The 22768-nt window shown below is 43.5% G+C and overlaps 1 long non-coding RNA gene across 1 annotated transcript in view; it reads left to right on the plus strand.

The window, feature by feature from the left end:
- The window catches only part of LOC310706393, a 42220-nt gene extending 26567 nt beyond the window's left edge, over positions 1-15653 (plus strand). Inside the window, exons 5-6 of the long non-coding RNA XR_014525828.1 lie at positions 2326-2433; positions 12545-15653. This is a non-coding gene — a long non-coding RNA (uncharacterized lncRNA). The remainder of the gene's footprint in view (positions 1-2325; positions 2434-12544) is intronic.
- Positions 15654-22768: the final 7115 nt, after the last annotated feature.

A 22768-nucleotide genomic window follows, 5' to 3' on the forward strand; every position in this document is an offset into this window, starting at 1 on the left:
ACATACACCCTATTACACGGAATATATCTTTAAAATTATCATTCAAAATCAGTATGCAGTTTTGGGACTGCTTTTGAATGGTCAGTATTAATTCTTCCCTTGGATAGGCAAGGGCATCTGTTTTGCTGCCAATATATTTGGTAAAGAAGTAATGCCTATGTTTTGACAAAGTGCAGCTTCCTGTTCACATCATGCATCACATATTATATATATTTAAAAACAAGTTTCCAGTGCTCATGGTAAGTTTAAAAACCTTAAATTAAAACAAATCTAATTACTTTTTTTAATGTACAAACTTTCTTTACTCCATCCATCGTTAATTTGAAGGTGCTTAGATCTGTCTACCCTGAAAACCCATAATATAAAGCAGAAGATTTTCTTAGCGGTAATGCCAAAGATTCTTATATGTACAAATCATGTGCACAGAACTCAATCAGCAGCATAAGGAGGATGCTGAACATCCACCCACCCCACCATCTGCTTTTCTAGCAAAACTATTTCTCAATGCCCTGACATTTTTTAGAGTACTGATTCAATTTTTTCACTTTTAGGGATGAAGCCCGAATCAGTATAAATATCAACCCTTTGCCATTTACGACCCACAAATATAAGCCACAAACCACGTATGGCAGTTTACCAGTGGCTCAATGACCCCTGTGTTTTTGCAGCCTGCTAAAAGGATCAGGGTCATGAAGCACCCAGCAAGCCACAACTGAGGGCAGATGAGTTGCATTCAGTGGTGGGTCACAATTTGTGCAGGCCCAAACCATAATGGGATGTAAATTACTCGCTGTGTACAAATGAAATAAAGAGTCTGTGATATATAAAGCAAATGAAATTTAAAGTGTGTGACTGTTGAGGAAAAAAAGACATGGGACTCCAGAGCTTCTCCATATTCTCTGCTAAAAGACCAGCTCCCATCAGGCTGCTCCCTCAACATTCACCAGCAGCTATTCCAGCAGGCTATATTATTATTAATTACATTTATATCCCACCTTTCTCCAAGGACCTCAAAGTAGAATGCATGGTTCTCCCATTTCCCCATTTTATCTTCACAACAATCCTGTCAGATAGGTCAGGCTGAGAGACGGTATCGGGCCCAATGAGCTTCGTGGCTGAGTGGGGATTTGAAGCCTGGTGTCCCAGGTCTTAATCCAACACTCTAGCCGCTATGCCACAAATAGGAGTGGTGTCTAACCATATGCATGAAGCCAACCCAACACAAAGATTGTGAAGTAGTTAAACCCAACCCAACTCATGTTGGTGTGACTAGACCCAAGCAGATGTCTAGTTAAGCATCACACTGAGAGGTGCTCAAACTGTTTGGATCCTTGGGTGGCAATCACAAGGACTCACATCTTAATTCATAATGCTCATTCATGGTGAACATTCACAATGTATGAGTTAGGTCTTAGTTTGATTGCCCAAACCAGGGATGGGGAACTTTGTCGCCTCCAGATGACACTGGACTACAACTCCCATCAGCCCCAAGCAGCCTGGCCAATGGTTGGGAATACGGGGAATTGTGGTCCAACAATAACTGCAGGGGGTCAGGTTCTTCATTCCTGGCATAAACAAACTCAATGTCTTCTCCCAGCATTTAAAAAGAACATTATCTGTTTTAAGCTATCACTGCCAAGCCTGCACTAATACTCAACACTAGTCAAGCAAAAAAGCCTCCTGAACAAGGAGATTTGTGTGTAGAAATAGACTTTTGACTACAGAACGACAAACAGCAGCACTATAGCAACCTCTGTAGAAGTTCCTATGCGAACAGAATTTCAATTCAGCTCTGTCTCCCAGGGATGATGCCATTCCAGTCACATTTTTTTCTAGCGGGCTTTGTTTCAAAGAGAAAGTAATTGTTATTTGGATGCTAAAGGAAGATGCAGGGTATTCAAGTAAAACAGGAATTTTGCAAGCGTGGGGGTGGGGGAGGAATAGACAAAAGAGCAAAGGATAAAGTTATTGGCAGCTCTGTCTTTAAAACGGCTGGTCACATAACACATTAAATATTTCCAGTCATAGAAAAGGTTATTGAATGAAAAGAAGGGTAAATGAACTTGATGTGGATATGCTAGCAGGTAGCTATATTGCTATAGAGAATTCTCTGGAAAGATTTTTAACTGCAAGTCTGATACAAGAAATGGTAATTTGATAAGCAAGGGCTATGTTTTTCCTCCATTCCCCCTTTTGCTATTATATCAATCTCAGTTACTAGGATGCACCTTAAAAAGAAAACAAATTACATTATGTATTTTCTGGCTTGTATAACCTTGAAAAGTATGTCACCTTTTCTTTCTTTTCTTTTCTCATTCTTTCCAGATCACCGAGATATAACGCCAGTGTACCAATGAAAGCATGCAAGAGATTAGACTGATACAGAACATTGGCGAAACACATTGCGTGACCTTTTCTTTCAGAACAGAACAGGTTTGCGACCTCATCTGAATGAGACTCAAGGACAGTCCAAATGTCAACAGGGAAGCAAAAGGGCTTAGAAATAAATAAAGAAATAAAAATATTCTGAACTGTAACGTTTGAACTGTTCTGAGCAACTAATGGGAGAAGCCAATATTGGCATGTCGGTTTAGGGCAAAAGAATAATGTGTCTTCAAATGCAGGTTTTAGTGCCTTCTGCTTGGCTCTCCCTCTTCTTTGCTCTTGGGGCCCCGGACTGACTTGCTTGGTGGCAGTAGAACTCCAAGCAGCAACATTTTCATTCCTTGCAGTGCCCCAGAGAGAAACTACGTTAGGAAATTAAAATGGCAACTAGATCGAGGTTCCAGATACTGCTCAGATATCTTAAAACAGATAATGTCCAGATACTGGGATAAAAGGGGGTGGTGAAATTAAAAATGTGTCATTGGCTAGTCCTGTGCAAAGGCCCTGGCAACTGCCCAAATAAGCCAGGTGCTGAGGCCATGCCTGTTGGGATGGCAGGCCTAGATATATGATGCTTCTTGCTGTCACTTCTGCATCAGAGCCTGACCTTAGAAGAAGCCCTGCTGAATGTCATTTTCAACTATTTGAGCTCACCATGCTATCTTCTGCTATTGGGTCTAGTTATTGCCTTAGCCACAGGTTCACTCTGCGATCAACTCTTGTTTCTTGCTGCCAGGATCTCCCTTAACTTACCTGCCTACCTACTTGATCTAGTTTGGCTAGTTCTTTCCATCTACCTCTTCTACTGTTCCAGCAGTTGGCGAGATCTTTGCCCTTATATACATGCCTTCTATTTTATCATCTTCAAAGGAGCCTGAATGTACTGCCATATCCATTTCTTTGGCAAGCTCAAATAAGCAGGGAGAAAAGGGCTGTGCCTTTAACGTGCTATAATGGACCATACATCAGTGAATGGCTCACCACTTCCGTGGGGGGGGGGGGGTGGATGGAAGGTTGTAGTCCCTCACACTCCACCTTCTTCCCAAGCAGCCAAAGCATGCTCGCTCATTGCTGGGGAATTCCCCTCAGCCGGTATTTGAGGAGAGGTCTCCCTTCTCACCAAAGAGGGCAACAATAAATAGGCCGATCAGAGGCCTCACTTTGAGGGCAGTGCCTTGCTGGCTGGCCAGGCATTGGCTACTGGCCCACCCCACAGGGCAGTGAGGCTTAAAAGGCCAGCTGCTTGAGGATCTCACAGCACAGCCAGGTCTTGTATTTGCAATCTGCAGTTTAAAAAAAGATGAATCAGCAGGCGCTGTGTTTCTGAGCCTAGAGAGATGCTGCCAGTCAGAGAACATGACACTAGGCTGCATAAATAAACAAATCTGACTTTGTAAAGACAGCTTTCTATAATCCTCATCCTCCTGGGATCAACACTGGTAAATATGTAGTTAAAATGTGAGATGCTTTTCCTTTACTCACTCCAGGAATCCTTTACTAATTTGAAAGGAATTGCTGAGAAACAATCTCTTTAAAAATATTAAAGGATTCCTGCAGAGAGTAGAAAAAAGTGCCTCACATGTTAACTATATGTATACCAGCATTGATTTTAAAAATGCACGACCACACATCACATAAAGGCTTCAAAAGAACAATGACATGATTTTGTTAACAGGCTTTACAAATTCCAACATCATAACAAACAGGCTTTAGATTTCTTCCAATGAGAGACCACTGATGACTTACGTGGGTCTTTGTAATACTGGTTTTAGGGCTAATCTATAGGTTATGGTCATCTTGCTTTTTGAAAAGTGTGCTTCACACGGCCACTTCAATTTGGAAGGACAAGGTGCCACTGGACCCCCAACTGACACCACACTGCTCAATCTGAAGCCCTTTTCCAATCTCCTGCCAAAAATCCCACCAGCAGCAGCTTCCTTCTCCCCCCTCCAAAAAAAAAAAAAGATTAGCCCATAAGTTCCAAGCTAGGCATCAGATCATGCCTCATAGCTGCTTTCCTTGCAAAATAAAAAACAACAGCTTTAAATACACTTTTTTTAAAAAAAAGCATAATGAACATAACAAATACTTGGAAACTTGCTTAGATATACAAATGGAGAATAGTAGAAGGACATAGCAGCTAAACATCAAAGAAAAACCTGAGGAGCCCTGCCAAGGCTGAACTCCCTGTTTGGCTAACTCCTAACAGGGAGTTTAGACTCTCTGTTAACTCTTCCTCCCTTTTTAAGGTGTGAAAAGGGGCTTCAATGAATGTGCCTGGGAAGAGTGACATCACTGGGCCTGACCTACACAGATTTATTATGCCTCCAGTTGCACAGAGAAAGCTCCTTGCATGAACAGGTTGAATGCAGAGGGATCACAACATAGTACATACAGTGGTACCTCAAGTTACAAACGCCTCAGGTTGCAAATGCTTCCACTAACCTGGAAGAGTTACCTCGAGTTGAGAACTTTGCCCCAGGATGGGAACGGAAATCGTGTGCCGCCAGCGCAGCGGCAGCAAGAGGCCCCATTCACGAAAGCACACCTCTAGTTAAGAACAGTTTCAGGTTAAGAACGGACCTCTGGAACGAATTAGGTTCGTAACTAGAGGTACCACTGTATAATGAATGTCTGCAGTTCAGAGGTAGGGATCTCCCCTGCAATGACATTCCCACTGCCAGCCATATGTTGATTAAATCCTTTTCACAGCTGAAAAATCTCTGCTCATTCAAAACTGTCAGTGTCTGTTTCTGGGCAATATACTGATTACCTAGATCAGGGGTACAGATAGGCAAGTCTGTCAATTTTGGTTTCTCTCAGTTTCTAACCTTTTCAGTCTAGTCTTCCACATTTCCACATCTGTTTACTTTTCTTCTTCTTTTTTTCATAAATCCTCATAAAAATCCACCAGCACTTTAGTGCAAATTTCTCCAAACGTGCACAGTTGGGGAAGCGATTGTGCCTAATACGCACCTTTTGCAAAGCACATTGTTCCCTGATATTTATAATTTCCCTAATGGGATGCATTTTTGTTTGCTGCTTTCACTAATACGTGCATTTTTTTATGCACACTTCCTCTGAGGGTGTGCATTTTTGTACACATTACTTGGCTGGAGAAGTGCACTGCAAAATACAGAGAAGTGAAAATGTTGGCGGATGCCTGTGTGTCAGTCTGCATAGTGTTTCGGAAATGGTACATTGGCTAGAAACACCCAAAGCCAGAGATAGTCAGCAGAGGGGCCCTCATGATGATGGTGGGCTCCACCTCCCACTGGCCCCAGCCAGCATGGCCAACGGTAACACAAAGTGGCTCACTTATTTCTAAATAAATATGCCTGGGATCAGAGTATTATCTTACACTCTTAAACACTATTCCAAGGGAGGGTGCCCCATTCCATTCAGTGGAGTTTATCTCTGAGTAAACATACCTGATTTTTTTCCTTTTAGTTCTATAGACCTCAAGTGAGAGACTTGGGGGGGGGGGGGCATGAGCAATCAGACTGTTAGCAGGAAGAAGAAACTCAGCTTCACTGCCAAACACACTTGCTATGAGTAAAACCCATTTAATTGAGTGGGTACTCCAAGGGAACATGCTTAGAACTCTGCCATATGTCTCATTTGGTAAGTCTCCTATAAAAGGTGGTTGTTGTCACTGTCATTAGAAACACCATCATCATCCTGGGGTTTTCAGCCTGGGGCCCCCCAAAGTAATAACAGCATTTTACTTGTCTAATTTGTTTTGAGATTTCTGTACTGCCCTTCAGTAGAAATGGCCACAGGGAAGTTTGCTGGAGGATAAAGCAATATAAATCCTAATACATTACAGTGACAAACATGAAAAATGATCCTTATAAAATACGTTTCGAAATGGCTTAACCCAAAACTACAACACAAACAGCAAATAAGTAAGAATTCAAATCTTCCGATCAAAAAAAAGGTACAAAAATAGCAAAAGGAGAGAATCAGAGGATTAAAACACCTTCAGTGCAGAGCATACACACCCACGCAATAGAACAGAATGTGCCCATTTACTTCCTTGCACAAATACAGAGAGAGAGCTTTCCATTCCCATCATTGTTTCAAAATAAGTGAAGGCTTGTTTTTTGCCATTGTTAATCTTTATCTGGTTGCTTTGTATATATTTTAATGTATCATTACTCCTCTAGGTCTAGGCATGGGGCTAAGAATAGCAACATGATCACACTCCTTTGCTCTTCTGTTTTGTTAGATTGTTAAGGATGGAGGAAACAGAGCTGAAAATAGTTTCATCACTATGGCGTTTCCAGTAAAAACTCCTGTTGCCCCGTTACTATTGTGTAAATGAAGCAGGCAGCCAAATCAGTTCTATAAGCAAACACTGGTTCAGGTTAAACAGTTGGCTCTCAAGAAAGCTTTGTGCCATTGTTGCTTTTCAAAGAATTGCACATGCTTAATTATCTATTGTTAATCATCATCTTACTATATTTGCATGACACTTTTATGCCATTGGCTTTTACTAAGGTCAGAGCATGAGTGTTACATGTGGAATATTCTTCTTCTTTTTGTTGATGTGAGCACAAAGCACCATCTTATGTACTGATCACTTCGAAAGAATAGCTTCTTTAAACATTCAGAGCATGGACAGGCCACAATCCAGAATACACAATCAAGACTAGGCCTATCCTATGCATCTTTCTTCTAAATTAAATTCAATAATCTTACTCCCATTTAACTGTGCATTGACTCACTCCAGACAAGCCCAGGTTTGTTCTTGGTTTACCACTCATGAGCCCAGGTTCAGATGCAATGCTAAACAAAAACCATGGCTTTGTCCCTGGTAGCACAGCAGCAGCAGAACTGGGGTGGAGCTCTGCATTCTGGGAAGCTACACATTTGCTCATTCACACTAAACAGTGGTTTGGCTTAGTGTTACATACAGACTGAGTCATTATGGAAATCATCTCTACTGGGGAATGCTAGGGACAACAGTTCTAGGGCAAACAGCGTGAGCAGGAGAAGAGATTCAGTTCCCTGCTTCCTATGCTTTCAATCACCCGTGTCCCATTTTAAATGCATTCAGTAGGAGCCAAGCTGCATGTGTCATCACATCTAGTCTGACAGTACATTTTCAGATTTAAGATAGACCTGGCACAGAAAACACAATCCATTCAAAATAAACATTTATCTCTTGCTGAGTTACGAACCTGGATAACATTTCTCACACTGAAACAGGGTTTTAAAGTACTTCACTGTATCAAATGGGGCCAGTGTATCCTCCTTCTGTTGTACATTATGTTAACCTACAGTAACTCCCATTTTAAAAGTGGCAGATATAAGCCTTGATCTTCGGAAGTTCTTCCCTACTTGCAATATACCTAGTTGCTCATGATGGGCAGACGACCTTTCAATGACCTATAGAAGATAAAATGTAACAGCAACCCTATGCACACTTATTTGCAGTGAGCTTCCAATTCCATACGAACAATCAAAGGATTGCACGGCACAATTCTTAATAGCAATATAGAAAATCATACCAATCCCTCTTTCAGTGAAGGTTCAGCACTGTGGAGAGAGATTTATGGTTTACAGCGGGAAGCAAATAGATTGCAAATCCAAAGTGCATGCACCACAAAATTCTGGTCATTCTAATGTGTGTTACAAAGAGCATTGCTTTCAAAATTTGATAAGCAAAGGAATAATTCTCAGCATGGATGTAGTGTTCATGATGGATTTGTTCCTAGGATGGTTCAAGGAGATTGACTGCAGACCAATCCATACCAGGTATTCAGCCAAAGTAGTAAGCTAGAGAGTACTTCAGAGAGAAAAGGCTGTGGACCTACAGTATATAGTATTCAGAGATGAGAAATGTCCAGCATTTGCTGACTGCTTCAGGCTTCAAGCCTGGGTATCTCTTATTTCTGAAGACCACAGTGCACAGCAAGACAGCAAGAACTCAGCTGCAGTTCAGTTTCCTGATCACATGGAATAATCTATGGGTGCATAGAGTTTCCTTTTCCCAAACTTGTGGCCCCCCTTCTCCTGCTTCACACATTCTCTGAATACATGAAAGAAAGGACTGAAGGGGATCACTTCTCGTCCCATAAGTCTCATCTTTGTTTTTGATCTATATTGACTTTTAATTACATTTTCTCCAAGACTTGATTCTTTTCCTTGAATGAAGGTGTCATTAGATAGAAGTGTTGTGTCTTCTTGTCTTAGCTTGCTTCATGTGTAATGTTTCTCTCACTTACTTTTAGACAGCTATGTTCAATTTTTCAAAGACTATGTCCTCTATGACCCGGCTGCAGTAATGTTACGTGGAAAATATTCCCAGTGCTTTTCTTTTATCCGCGAAAATGTTTTTGTTTCATAAGGTTGCTAGTAATGATGAAAGGGATGCTAATTGCAAATACTATATTAAGCAAGCTCAGCAATTTTGAAGGTTGGTTTACACAGCTCTTTCCGCCTCCGCTTTCAAGCTGATAGGACACACGGCTAAGCCTTAGTCTGTGTTTTTGCATAAGAGTATCTACATATCCACTTACTTTAGAATCAATCACAGAAAGGATGTTTACTTTCATAGATGCCAACCTGTCCATCAAAAAATTGTTTTGCATCACCCCGATTTTTTCCTAAACTGAGACTCTAGTCATTTTACTTGTCCAATACAGTGGTACCTCGGGTTAAGAACTTAATTCATTCTGGAGGTCCGTTCTTAACCTGAAACTGTTCTTAACCTGAAGCACCACTTTAGCTAATGGGGCCTCCCGCTGCCACCGCACTGCCACTGCGCAATTTCTGTTCTCATCCTGAAGCAAAGTTCTTAACCCAAGGTACTATTTATGGGTTAGCGGAGTCTGTAACCTGAAGCGTCTGTAACCTGAGGTACCACTGTAAATGGTTTCTGCTCTGTCTCCCCCTTGGTCTTTACATTCTGACCTAGTTCTCTTGACATGGACGTCCATTGTTGATCTTTCTAGATATGATATAAAAGTTATTCTGCCTTCAAGAGCAGGATCTCTTAACTTGCCACAAGCCATAATGTTTAATCACAGAAGAACCAGATTCTTCCTCATAGAGATCCTACTTTATATGCTCAGGACTTAACATCTGAACACGTGATCCCATGCATACATCCTCTCTCTCTCTCTCATTGGTATTTCAAGCATACAGTATTGCGTCCTTCAGTACTTCCTATTCTGTTTACATATTTATCTCAAATATCACAAATTAGTTAAGGAGCCTATTTAAAGTATTCTGGGGCAATGCTTAAAGTGAGCAGAACTGTAAACCCACACTTTAAATATCTTTCCTAAACTCCTTGGTATAATATAAAACACTAAATAGCCTCATGTTCAAGATAATTCATAGGCCTTAACAAATGTTGCTTGTCTTGTTAAAATGCTAAAATGTAAAGCTCTCTGCATGCATGTGTTTCTCTTTCTCAATTAAATAGCAACCTCTTACCCATTTAGATGGTTCCTTCCGTGCTGTTAATGTCATTAAGAAATATTAGCACCATGTGAGTCAAACCATTTTCAGCTGCTAAGAAATGATTTTACATATGATCCCCAAAACCATGTGGCAGGTTCCAGCTGGGTAGTGGGACTCTGTTTTCCTAAGAGCAGCTGTGCACACTACTTGATCAGCTACTTTTGAAACTCCAGGAAGTTTTGAAAGTGATTTGTGATGCAATGTAGCTATTGCTTGGGGGGGGGGGTTTGATAAGTGACAGAACAGAAGTTGCACACCCCTCTGTGCAATGCAGAAAACTTGGTTTACACCTATGGGGGCTCTCTAAATTGCAGTCACACTCTTTATTTTATGCCTTTGTTCATCTACAAAGTTTAATAAATAAAATAAAATAAAAATCATATTTATTTATACCCCGCCCTCCCCAGCCAGGACCGGGCTCAGGGCGGCTAACATCAAAGTATGATACATAAAAACATAAATCAAACAATCAATTAAAATACATCTTAAAATCAATAAAATCAGACGGCAACCCACGGATTATAACTATAGGGGATGGGGAACATTGAGGGCTCACCAAGCCCAACTGTTTGTGCTGGTCTTATATGAGCTGGTGGAAAGGGTTAGGGAGGCCACTTACACACTGGGTCTTATAACAAAAAAGAAGAGGGGGCATCAGCCTTGGGCCCGACCAAAGGCCTGTTGGAACAGCTCCGTCTTGCAGTCCCTGCAGAAAGATGTCAAATCCTGCAGGGCGCTGGTCTCTTGTGACAGAGCGTTCCACCAGGCCGGGGCCACAGCCGAAAAGGCCTTGGCCCTGGTTGAGGCCAGTCTAATCTCCTTGAGGCCTGGGACCTCCAAGATGTTGTTTGTGGACTGTAAGGTCCTCTGTGGGGCATACCAGGAGAGGCGGTCCCATAAGTATGAGGGTCCTAGGCTGTTTTTGCGTTAACTATAAATATCTTGCTGTTGCTCCCATCAGTTGGTATTCAGAGGCATGCCTGATATTGGAAAGTAGTATACAGCCATTATTAGTAGTTATTGATACTTTTATTTATTTAATCCCACTTAAAGCCATTTAAGATAATGGTTATCACCATATATTGTGACAGCAAATTCCACAATTATGTGCTATGTGTGGGGGGGGTACTTATTCTGAATCCTGAATCTTAAACAATTTTGCTTCATTTAAATTACTTTTAAATTGAATTTAATTTACATTTGTAGGCCCTTAAAGATCACAGAGTGGTTTACGCTACAGATAAAGCCATAAGATACAATTATATTGATACAATATTTAAATAAGAACATACATTAAATTTCCATATTACAAGACATAACCACAACACAGAAGCAAATGGCTCAGCACCTGACATTAATGGTCTTCAAAAGCCAGAGTGAATAAATACATCTAAAGCTGATCCCCCCAAAAGGTGAATACCAAAGGCACCTGGCACACCTTCAAAGGTACGGAGTTCCACAAACATGGCGCCACAACAGAGAAGTTTATGCCTGGGGTCCTAGCTATCCAGACACACCCTGCAATATCCACTGGCAGGACCACCAAAGGGGGCTGTGAGCTCCACTCCAGCGCCCACCATAATTGTGTGGTTTTGCTTAGCCATAATTTGGCTTACCATACCGTGCAAACCAGCTCATTGTGTAGCTAAATGAATTAGAAACACCTCACATACCTGTGATAGCAGGTACTCCAAACTTCAAGTATCTAACCTCACCGTTCTTTGACTAATGTAAGCCTGAGATCCTCCATGACATTGCTTTGATTACGACAGCAGGCCATTCAACAGATTTATTCTAGAAATATTTAAGGAGCTTGCTAACATCTGTTCTAAAATCACTGAGTGTTTCTCTCTTATTTATTTCATTATATGCTCCTTTGTCTGGCCATCTGTGCTGCTTTGATAATAGTAACTCAAGCTGATGTTATGTAGTTCAGTAAATCTTCCACTCTGCAGACTTTCCCCTTATGCTAGGTACATTAAACAATCCGTCGTCTTCTTCTTCTTCTTTTTTCTAGTCATGACTCATTCTCTATTGTCTAAGGACTCTGATCATTTTCTTTACTTTTTGCGCAGACACTGTATAACGTGGCGAATTAATTTTAATTCTCCTCGTAATAAAAGCATCTTAAAAGCTGAGCGGCAAACAAAACGTTTACACGGTATTAAACAGATCCCTAGTGATAGAGATGGAACCGTCTTCTGTAATGTTGTCCACAAAGAGAGGTACCATTCAGTTTATACTCTGGAAAGTTCTTTGGGGGGTGGGGGGGGTGTTTCAGCACATAACTATTTTTCCCTCTTGAAACTTATATTTTCAGGAGCATCTTCTTATCCATCTTATAGAACTTGGTTTTTACAAATCAGATCAATCCATGGAGCTTAATTCATCTACCTTTTCTCATCCTCTATTTCTAACTGACTCAAAGGGTGGGGGGAAGGAAACTGAACTACTGCACTGCAAGTACCTTTGTAAGTGGTTCTTAAGGATTATTTCCATTATTATCTGGCATGAGATATGAATAGGCTGAGATGGTTTCTTTTAAAAGTGACAAAAGCGTAACAAATGATGGATCAAGGTTGATTACTTAGAAGGGTCAGTTCACTAAAAATGGCTCGTGTGTCTCAGTGTGACGAGAGAGACATGCTTTTATTTTATTGTAGTTCTCTTTTTTTCTGCTTAGGAGTCAGACTGCTCTCCACACAACCTTTCTGGAAGGACATTCAGTCTGTACCTCTTATTCATACCTCAGGAAAACAGCAGAACAGTCCGTCACCTGAAGTTCGGGTGGTGCCGCTGAGGCGGCTGCAACCTTCCCGTCTTGCACATCACATTGAATACCAAGGACCTAACCCTTAGGGACAGGACAATTTATAAACCAAAACACATACCTTTGTCACTGACTGTTCGATGAAGAAAAATGAACTGAGCTACATATTTCTGTCTAAGGTAGACTGGCATGTTGTTGCTGTTTTATTGGTGCATTCTGCAACATGTTGTGGCTGTAATAATTGTGTGCTGGTGGTGGGTTTGGAATGAACCATCCACGTGCCTTTCTACTTTGTTAGTTGTTCTGCGATGCTTACCCAGTGTAAGCATATTATTACTATCTGGAGGGGCATTCTTGCACTCCCAAGCAACAAAAGCAGGACAAGCAACAACAACAAACAAATTACAGGGTTTCAGCAGGAAGCAACGAGACATACAAAAATTAGAAACAGAGCCATGGGACTGTCATAAACAGTATGGAAAACAAGATCATCCTGGGCCTTCATTTTTTTATGAGGCAGTGCACATCCTTTTTTCTACCATTCTTTTAACTGCAGTATGTGACACTAATAAAGAAAACCTATTTCCAGATTTATTATCACTATTCAGTTATACAACTAATGCTTAGTAAAGCTTGCATAAGCAAAGTTTAATATGCTCATTCAGTCGAACTGCTTTCCCATTAGAAATTCAAATCTTTACGTCTTTACCTCCTTTAAGCAGATTGAATCAAGAAATATTACTACCCAGGATTTCATTTCCCAAAACACACCATTCCAAATCAATGAATACCATTCGGCGTATTAGCACACTGCTCAAACAGGACTATTAAGGGCACTTAGAACTAGATTAAATTGTATGCTTTTATAATGTAGTAATACAAGTACAGACATGTTAGTACTGCAAATGTTTTCACCACTTTTCAGAATCAGCATTTTTCCAATAATTTGGTGATAGCAAGAGGGCACATTATTTGGCCAAAAAGTAGTATTTAGAATGGATGGAAGAACACATTGATTTGTCCAGAAAAAGAAGCTGTGAATTAATTTTCCTGTCACGTTACAGTAACATAATTACACAAATATAAAATAATCAGGAATCTTTTGGCTTTCTTAGACTATGAACATTGGCACCTGCGATCATTGTTTTGAGTAAATACTTGCACTTTGACTTGCAGCATTGCACCAGTTCACCAAGGAGGATCCTTCATTTTGTTGGAAGGCACTGGATTTTGCTTGTTGTGGCTATTTTCCTGTTCTCCTCTGCCATGTACACTGAGAGGTGAGGAACTTTAAGAGATGCTTTAAGGCCACTTTCCCTCACAGGTGACCATCTGAAGGCTGCCTGTCTGTGGTGGGGCCAGAAGCAAAAAGTGGGTGGGGCTGGAAGCAAAATGGGTGGAACAATTATTATCATTATTTATTAAATGTAATGGTTGCTTTTTTGCCATTGCAGCTCAAAGCAACTTCAGTATCTTAAGCAAAAAACAAATGCATACATACAGTTAAACCAGTATTTTTACTTAAAAAAAAAACCTCTAAAAGACAATTCTATTACTGTATTTTAAAAAAACTAGGTAAAAACATCACACTCATTAAAAACTAGCCCATAGATAATTAAAAGCCAAAGGCCTAATGGAAAAGGAAGATTTGTGCCTGAAGATATGTAACAATGGTGCCGGGGGGGGGGGGCTCCTGAGGAGAGTATTCCACAAGTGGGGGACCACCACTGAAAAGGCCCAGGTTCTCATGTTACCACCCTCCATACCTCCCATGGAGGGGGCAAATGAAGAAATGCAATAAATGTGACACCTTCCTAGCTTGGCCCTGTGTAGAGGCAGGTCACGTGACATGAGGGCCACACACTATGATTTGAATGTAGAATAATACTTCCTCTAGTAGCTACTACTAAGACTTTCTTCGAGGGAGGGTAAGAAATTCAGTGTCAGAGTAGACTTTCTTTTGAATCCCAACCATGCTGTTTATTTATTTTATAATTTAGAAACCGCTTAATATGATGGTTTCTAAGTAGTGTATAATAGGGATACTGTACAGCATACATCACAAAATCATTTAAAATAAAGCTGTCTAGTGTTTGACTGGCTTGTATGTTCCATACAGTCAAAACAAGGTATAGACTGTAGTTCTATGAATATTTATTTGGGGGTTACCATGAATGAAATTACATCTGAGTAAATTAGGAGGATTTACATCTTACATATGCAGGATCACATTTTTTTAGTGTATGTGTTATATTTGTGGGTAGTTAGGCTTAAGTCTAGATTCATCTTTTTCTTATGTATCTTGTTCTTTTCAGTCTCATGTACTTTTGGCCAGATTTTTTTGTTTTTTCCTGATGTTTTCAGAAAGAGGAAGTATTGCTGGAGATCAGTGTTCCTCACTGTATGTGTAGACTTGGTTTCCTTCAGGCTTTTTTAAAAATCCATTCTAAAAGTCCAGGATAATTTCTGTAGCAAGGCAAAGTCTGAGTGTTACTGTCTGCTGAGACAAGATAAGGGTAAGTAATGGGTAGCTCTCTCTATCTTGTAAAGCTTTGGGTAAAACCTACATTTCATTTCCCTTCTGGAAACACAAACAGAGGTTTCCGCTTTTTCAGGCAAATTAATTTGGTTTGAAACAGTGGCGCCTTACCTACTCAATGCAGTTGACTAAAAACTCTGGCAAAGGTAATAACAGAAGGTAGTCCACTGCACTATTTTAATGCCAAATTTATACTACAGTCATAAACATTTCAGTTTGATGCAAAGGCTTTGCTCATTTGTCATGGTTCAGGATACATTATTCACACATTGAAGTCTGCTAACAGACTGGCTATACAGCTAAAGAATATAAATGATTGTCAGATGCATGAATAATCATGTTCACTTGCCACTGTTGCACTTGCCAGCATTCTCACATGAAGGGGAAAGTTGCCATTAGTCCTTCACAGCAAAAGGGCCATGTGTGTTCACTTATCCATTACCTCCACAATCCCAGTCACCAGGAGAATGTATGGAAACTTACTGTCAGGGAACTGCCATCGGAGCATCAGGTGGTGGAGGGACTCAGGGAGGAAGAAAGAGACTCAACAGCTGAAGCAGGGACCAGCAGGGGGAGGAGTGGGTCTCTGAGGGAATGCGAGCAGGAGGGAGGGCTCAGGGAAGCTTCCAGCGAGAACAGTGGGGAGGTATCTGAGTCTCCCATAGGGAGACCCACACCTCGCCGGAAACTGTCACGCCGTGAGTCCAGGAGACGCGTTTCCGTTAAGGAGCTCCTTTGCTGGAAACGCTTCCGCAGACAGCCACTGTCGGACTCTACTAGTGACTAGAGCAGACATGTCTGAGGAGCTCCGTCACACACGGAGGTTTGTGGGGTCGCACAAACTCTGAGGGAGCACGTTTTTACGCACAAGCAGCTAATCAATCCCTAACAGCAGTCCGACAGTCTCTGTACGCTGCCTGTGCAAGAGAAAGCATCATGAGCGAACCAACCGGAACCGGAGGAGCGGGGGCTGGAGCTGGTCCAAGCTTGGAAGATAGATACCGAGCGTTGGAGGTCCAACTGGCGCTGCAGACGGCGAGGCTGGAGGAGAGAAGGGCTCAGGATGCAGACAAGAAGGGGAGAGCCACTCAATTCCCCAGAAAGGTACCAGGATTGGTGCAAAAATTTGGGGGGGACCCCAAGGATTACCATGCCTTTAGGACAGAGATGCAATATGCCATTAATGTGCAGTTCGATGAGTTCCCTGATGAGGAATCGCGAGTTGCTTTCGTAATTGGGCATCTTGAGAAAGGGGCGAGAGACTGGGTTCGACCCCTAATGGCAACGCACAATGACATACTAAAGGACACGAGGAAGTTCTTTCGTGCAATGGATATCATGTTTTCCAGCGATATTGAGGAAGGGGCGGTGTGCAGACAGTTAATGGCTTGTAAGCAGGGAAGTCGATCTGTCCGTGAGTACTGGACTGAGTTTACCATGCTGATTCACAGACTGAGTTGGGATTTATCGGCGGCACCCATTCAAATGCTATTTGAAGAAGGTCTTTCTTCGGCGGTGAAAGACGAGCTGTCACGGAGCCCCAGGGCGGAGTCTATGGATCAGCTGACCAAATCTGCGCTGACCATAGGAGCGCGGCAGGAGGCAAGAGCCTTGGAGAGGCGGGAAGGGAGAGGGGAACGTTGGAAGGAGTTCCGCATTCCAGACATTCCTGAGCCAGCTTTCCCGCCGGCAGAGCCGATGGAAATCGGAACAGCGCGCGCGCGCGCATTTTCAAAAACCAGCGAGGGGGCTAAGAAGGAGGGAAAGGGCCCCCGGAAATGCTATCTCTGCCAACAGCCAGGCCACTTTGCCAGAGTCTGCCCCCAGAGGAAGGAATGGCAAGGGATGGTGGGAGCTGTTGAGGGGGGAGAACAGGGGGGAACGGAGCAGGTAAAAGCCAACGCCTGGTTGCCACAATCGGGGCACTGCAGCCAGGCCAAAGAGCAGTGAAAGTGCCCGTGCCAGAAGCTCCTCGACCTGCTCTAGTGATTGAAGTGTCGCTAGAGCTGCAAAATGGGCACCCCCTAAAAATAAAGGCGCTATTGGACTCAGGCAGCTCCTGCAATTTTATGAGCAAGGAGTTTGCTGCTGAACACCAGATACAGACTATCCCTTTAAGCAACCCCCTGCAGGTGACCACGATTGATGGCAGGGAGTTGTTGGGAGGAGGAGTCAGCTTGCAGACTGTCCCAATGATAATGAGGGTGGCAAGGCACACAGAACTGATAGCGTTTAATGTGGCCACCCTGGGAGGCGCTCCCATTATTTTGGGAATGAGCTGGCTAGCTCTACATGATCCGCTGGTTGGCTGGCATCAAAGAGTGGTGTCCTTTGGTTCAGCACATTGCTTAGAACACTGCAAAGGGGAAAAGGGTTCAGCAGGGGCCCAAGCCACCCTAGCAGGGACTGAAGTAATGGAGAAGGTGAAGGTACCACCACAGTATGCAGATCTCAGCGACGTGTTCAGCGAGAAGGAAGCTGACCAACTACCACCTCATAGACCCTTTGATTGCCAGATCAATTTACTCCCTGGAGCACAGCTTCCCGTGGGCAAGTTGTATGCCATGTCAGACAGAGAAATGCAGGAGTTGCGAGGGTTTATTGACAAGAACCTGAAGAGAGGCTTCATCAGAGAGTCCAAAGCAGCAGGGGGTAGCCCAGTGTTCTTTGTGGACAAAAAAAACGCGGACAAGCCGAGACTTGTATGCGATTTTAGGAGGTTAAATGCAGTGACTGAACCGGTGGCTTTCCCTATGCCCAGAATTGATGATATTTTGACCAGGGTGAGGAAGGGAAAGATTTTTACAAAGCTGGATCTAAGGGGGGCGTACAACCTGATACGCATAAGGAAAGGGGATGAATGGAAAACCACCATGTTTACCCCTTTGGGGGCATTTGAATACCTCGTTATGCCATTTGGATTACAAGCAGGCTCAGCGTGTTTTCAATCTTTTATGAACCACGTACTGGGCCCTTTGCTCTACAAGAATTGCGTTGCTTTCCTAGATGATGTGTTGGTGTATTCGGAGAATGAGGAGCAACATGTGAGAGACGTCAGAGAAGTGTTGAGCAGATTGCAAGCCAACAGGCTGTGGGTCAAACTGGAGAAGTGTCGGTTCCATACCAAGGAGGTGGAATTCCTGGGGTACCGCCTGTCAGACAAGGGATTGGCCATGGATCCCGGCAAGGTACAGGCAGTGCTGGAATGGAAAACACCCAAAACCAAGAAGGATGTGCAGAGGTTCCTAGGGTTTGGAAACTTTTATCGTAAGTTCATCCGCAACTTCGCCCATCTGACGGCGCCCATCACTGACTGTCTCAGCAGTAAAAAGAAGTTTGTATGGACGGCGGAGGCGGAGCGAGCGTTTGAGGAGCTGAAAAGGGCCTTCGCCTCTGAAGAACAACTTCTGCATGTGGATTTACGAAAGAAGCTAAGGGTTGAAACAGACGCATCTGACAGAGCCATAGGGGCGGTGCTTCTTCTGCAGCCGGGGAAGGAGGAGTCAGAGTGGCGACCGTGTGCCTTCTTTTCGCGAAAGCTGAACAAATCCGAGAGGAACTACACGGTGTACGACCGAGAACTTCTTGCTATTCATGAGGCGTTCCGGAGATGGAGGCATCTGCTAGTTGGTGCACAACATAAGGTGCAAGTGTGCACGGACCATAAAAATCTAGAGTATTGGAGAACTGCGCGAGTGCTCAACCAAAGGCAGTTGAGATGGGCCCAGGAGTTCTCCAAATTTAACTTTGAGATTTGTTACGTGCCAGGCCCAGAGAATGTTAGGGCGGACGCTCTCTCACGCAAACCTGAATATTTGGAGGGGGAGGGAGCACCCGAAGAAACCCATATCATTCCAGAGGACCGCTGGGTGTGTGGGGCGACTTTGGTGGGGCAAAGGGAATTGGTAGAGGGTACGGTGCAGGATGCATACGCCCAGGACAAACTCAGGGATCTCAGGAGGGAGGAAGACAAATCCGGTGGTTTTGAGGAGAGAAACGGGGCATTGTATTATAAGGGAGCGTTATATATACCTGAAGGGGAATTGAGGGAGAAGGTACTCAAGCAGCTGCACGATAGCCCCACAGCAGGGCATTTTGGGCAACACAAGACCATGTGGCTGGTTACCAGGGAATTTTGGTGGCCCAAGGTCAGGGAAGATGTGCGGGAGTATGTGAGAGGGTGTGAACAATGCCAAAGAGCCAAGGGGGAGAGGCGGGCGCCGGCTGGTTTATTAGAACCACTGCCCACACCTGAAAGACCGTGGGAAGCAGTGGCAATAGATTTCATGACTGATCTGCCAAGGTCTAGAGGGAAAACAGCCATCATGGTTGTAGTAGACCTGTTAACTAAAATGGCCCACTTTATAGCCTGCTCACATGCGGTCACAGCAGAAGAAACAGCCAAATTGTTTGTAGAGAATGTGTTTCGGTTGCATGGCGCCCCCTTGAGGGTGGTTTCAGACCGAGGGAAACAATTTACTTCCAGGTTCTGGAGGAAGCTCATGAGCTTACTGCATGTAGAGGTTAATTTTTCAACGGCCCGTCATCCAGAAACCAACGGGCAGGCGGAAAGAGCAAATGGGGTTCTCCAACAATATTTGAGGTGTTATGTTAATGACAGAGAGAATGATTGGGTGGAGAAGCTGGCGTTGGCAGAATTTGCCTACAACAATGCAGAGAACGTGTCCACGGGGATGAGCCCCTTTTTGGCTAATCACGGGTGCCATCCCAGAGCCTTCCCAGGGGGGGAGGGGGAGAACTGGAGCGTTCCAGCTGCAGAACAGTTCGTTGAAGAAATGGAAGCGATCCATCGCCAGCTCCAACTCAACTTAAACAGGGCTAAGGAGGAATATAAGAGGCAGGCAGACAAAAACCGAAGGGAAGGTGAAAGCATCAGGGTGGGGGACCAGGTGTGGCTGTCAACCCAAGGGTTGCCGTTCAAAGGAGGTTGTAAGAAATTAAGACCCAAAAGGCTGGGTCCGTTTGAAGTCATGCAGCAGGTCAATCCAGTGGCTTTCAGGCTCCGGTTACCGAACCACATGAAGCTGCACCCAGTTTTTCACAGGTCGTTGCTGTCACCGTATAGAGGAGACAGTGAAGGGAGGGTCACTAGGGGACCAGCAATGGAGGAGAAGGAACACAGCTACCATGTAGTGGAGATCCTTGATTCCAGGTGGAAGGGAGATCAAGTAGAGTATTTGGTAATGTGGGAAGGGGAACCGGAGTCGGAAAACACCTGGGTTAGGGCAGAGGATGTCAATGACGAAGTTTTAATAGAGACTTTTCATCAGAGGTTCCCACGTAAACCTCAGCCTGTAGCGAGGTTCCGAAGGGAATACTTTGCCACCACCGACGAGGAAGAGGAGTTGGAGGGGTTCCCAGATTCTGAAGAGGAAGAGGATTCAGCGAGCCAGGACGACGATCGATGGAGGGAATTGTTCGAGACGTCGGAAGAGGAGGAAGATTCGTTTCGGGGTTTTAGCCCTTCACCTCCCAGGGGAGAGGAAATGGGAGGGGGTGAGGGGGGCCCTGGAGGGGAGGTGGATGTCAGGGAACTGCCATCGGAGCATCAGGTGGTGGAGGGACTCAGGGAGGAAGAAAGAGACTCAACAGCTGAAGCAGGGACCAGCAGGGGGAGGAGTGGGTCTCTGAGGGAATGCGAGCAGGAGGGAGGGCTCAGGGAAGCTTCCAGCGAGAACAGTGGGGAGGTATCTGAGTCTCCCATAGGGAGACCCACACCTCGCCGGAAACTGTCACGCCGTGAGTCCAGGAGACGCGTTTCCGTTAAGGAGCTCCTTTGCTGGAAACGCTTCCGCAGACAGCCACTGTCGGACTCTACTAGTGACTAGAGCAGACATGTCTGAGGAGCTCCGTCACACACGGAGGTTTGTGGGGTCGCACAAACTCTGAGGGAGCACGTTTTTACGCACAAGCAGCTAATCAATCCCTAACACTTACCAAAAAAACCAACAGCTACTTTACATGTGTTCTCACAGTTTTTGGGTTGCTCCCTTCCCTAGATGCTCCAAGTGTGGGAGATTAGCAGCCAAACCTGACAAATGCATATTCTTGCTAGTTAACATGAGAAGGGTCTAAGTCCACAGAGCTGATAGGCCATAGAAAGACAATTGGTAGAGAGGGTTCTGTGTGGTGTCATTTCCCCTCCTCTTCTGGAGAGGAAGGAGCATATAGTACTCCCTGTTCCTCTCTTCCTGTGACCTGCCATGGGGGCAGATGTGCTCTGAAGATGGTTATATTGTAAATGTGAGTATTTTGCCTGCATAGTTTTTATTGCTGCCTTTGATGTGAACCAATGCAAGATTATAAGTAAATAGATTACATTTTTATACTTACTTCCCAGGTTGTTGTCTGAATCTTTATTAAGCGGGGTAAGGAAGGGGAGCCAGCTTACTTCATAGCTGGACTTGCTCAAAACAAGACTTTACAGCCTAATTCTTATTCTTTTCATTTTGCTGCCAAGAATGGGATTTTGTAACTCTGTTTAACCAAAACACATGGGCACCTGAAGGGATAAATTGCAATTAATATATCCTCTCCTGACCAATTAAAACGCATCCCACGCCAAGCACTTAACATTTAAAACGCCCCACATGGTGGCTTTTGGTTTGTCTCCATTGGTTCCCTTTCTTTCTTTTCTGGCCACCTTTGCCTCTCTGCCTGTTCTAGGAAATACACAATTTTAACTCTTTTTCCTTCTTCAGATTCCACATACCCCTAATCTAGTCCCACCCTTCTGAAATAATCATTGGATAATCACATAACACAGATAGATCAAAGTACTGCTTTAGCTTGCCCTGGGGTTGGGGCATGCCCAATGCAATTTTTCAACTACTTTTCTTTGGCCTTCGATATTTTCTGCCACCCTATGCCACATCACTTTAGAAAGTCTCCTTAGGCTGTATGTAGACATGCTGCAAAAGAAGACTGGAATGTGATGGAAGAGTTTGAAGGCGGTAGAATGAATTATAATCACATTTTTCAATGTTTCCAATGTAAAAACAACTTCGTTAGTTAAAAAAAAAAGTTCTCAGCAGAGAAAGTGTTTGGCTAGAGCCATTCTTCCTGGTGTGCAATATTTTTATTTTATTTGCAGGGAGTTTTTATATCAGGGGTGGGAAAACTGCCTCTCCAAATGTTGTTGGAGTCCCACTCCCAGCATCCATGGCTATTGGCTCTACTGGCTGGAACTGATGGATGCTGGAGGGCTAAAGGTTCCCCACTCCCATCATATCTTGGAAAGCATTATAAAAATGGTGCCTGAAGCGGTGCGGTTGATTTTATCACCTCATCCTCCCGCCTCCTCATTCTGCTGCATTTGCAACTGTGTCTCATGTTGCAAAAGAAGTTTGCTATGTTGCATTTGGCAGGGGCAGGGATGGGAGAGAAATTTAGTTCAGTTTACACTTCAAGGCAAGCCTACTTAATCCACACTTCCCAAAACAATTTGCAAACCAAAACAAAGGCATCCTTCTAAAGTTACACATCTTTGAATTTTGTAATATCTTTCTCCAGTCAAGTGCTGTGTACATAGATGTATATAATATATACTAAGATAAAGTGTACATAAAATGTTAGAT

Source organism: Podarcis liolepis (assembly GCF_965112155.1).
Source record: "Podarcis liolepis genome assembly, chromosome: 4".
NCBI lineage: Eukaryota > Metazoa > Chordata > Lepidosauria > Squamata > Lacertidae > Podarcis > Podarcis liolepis.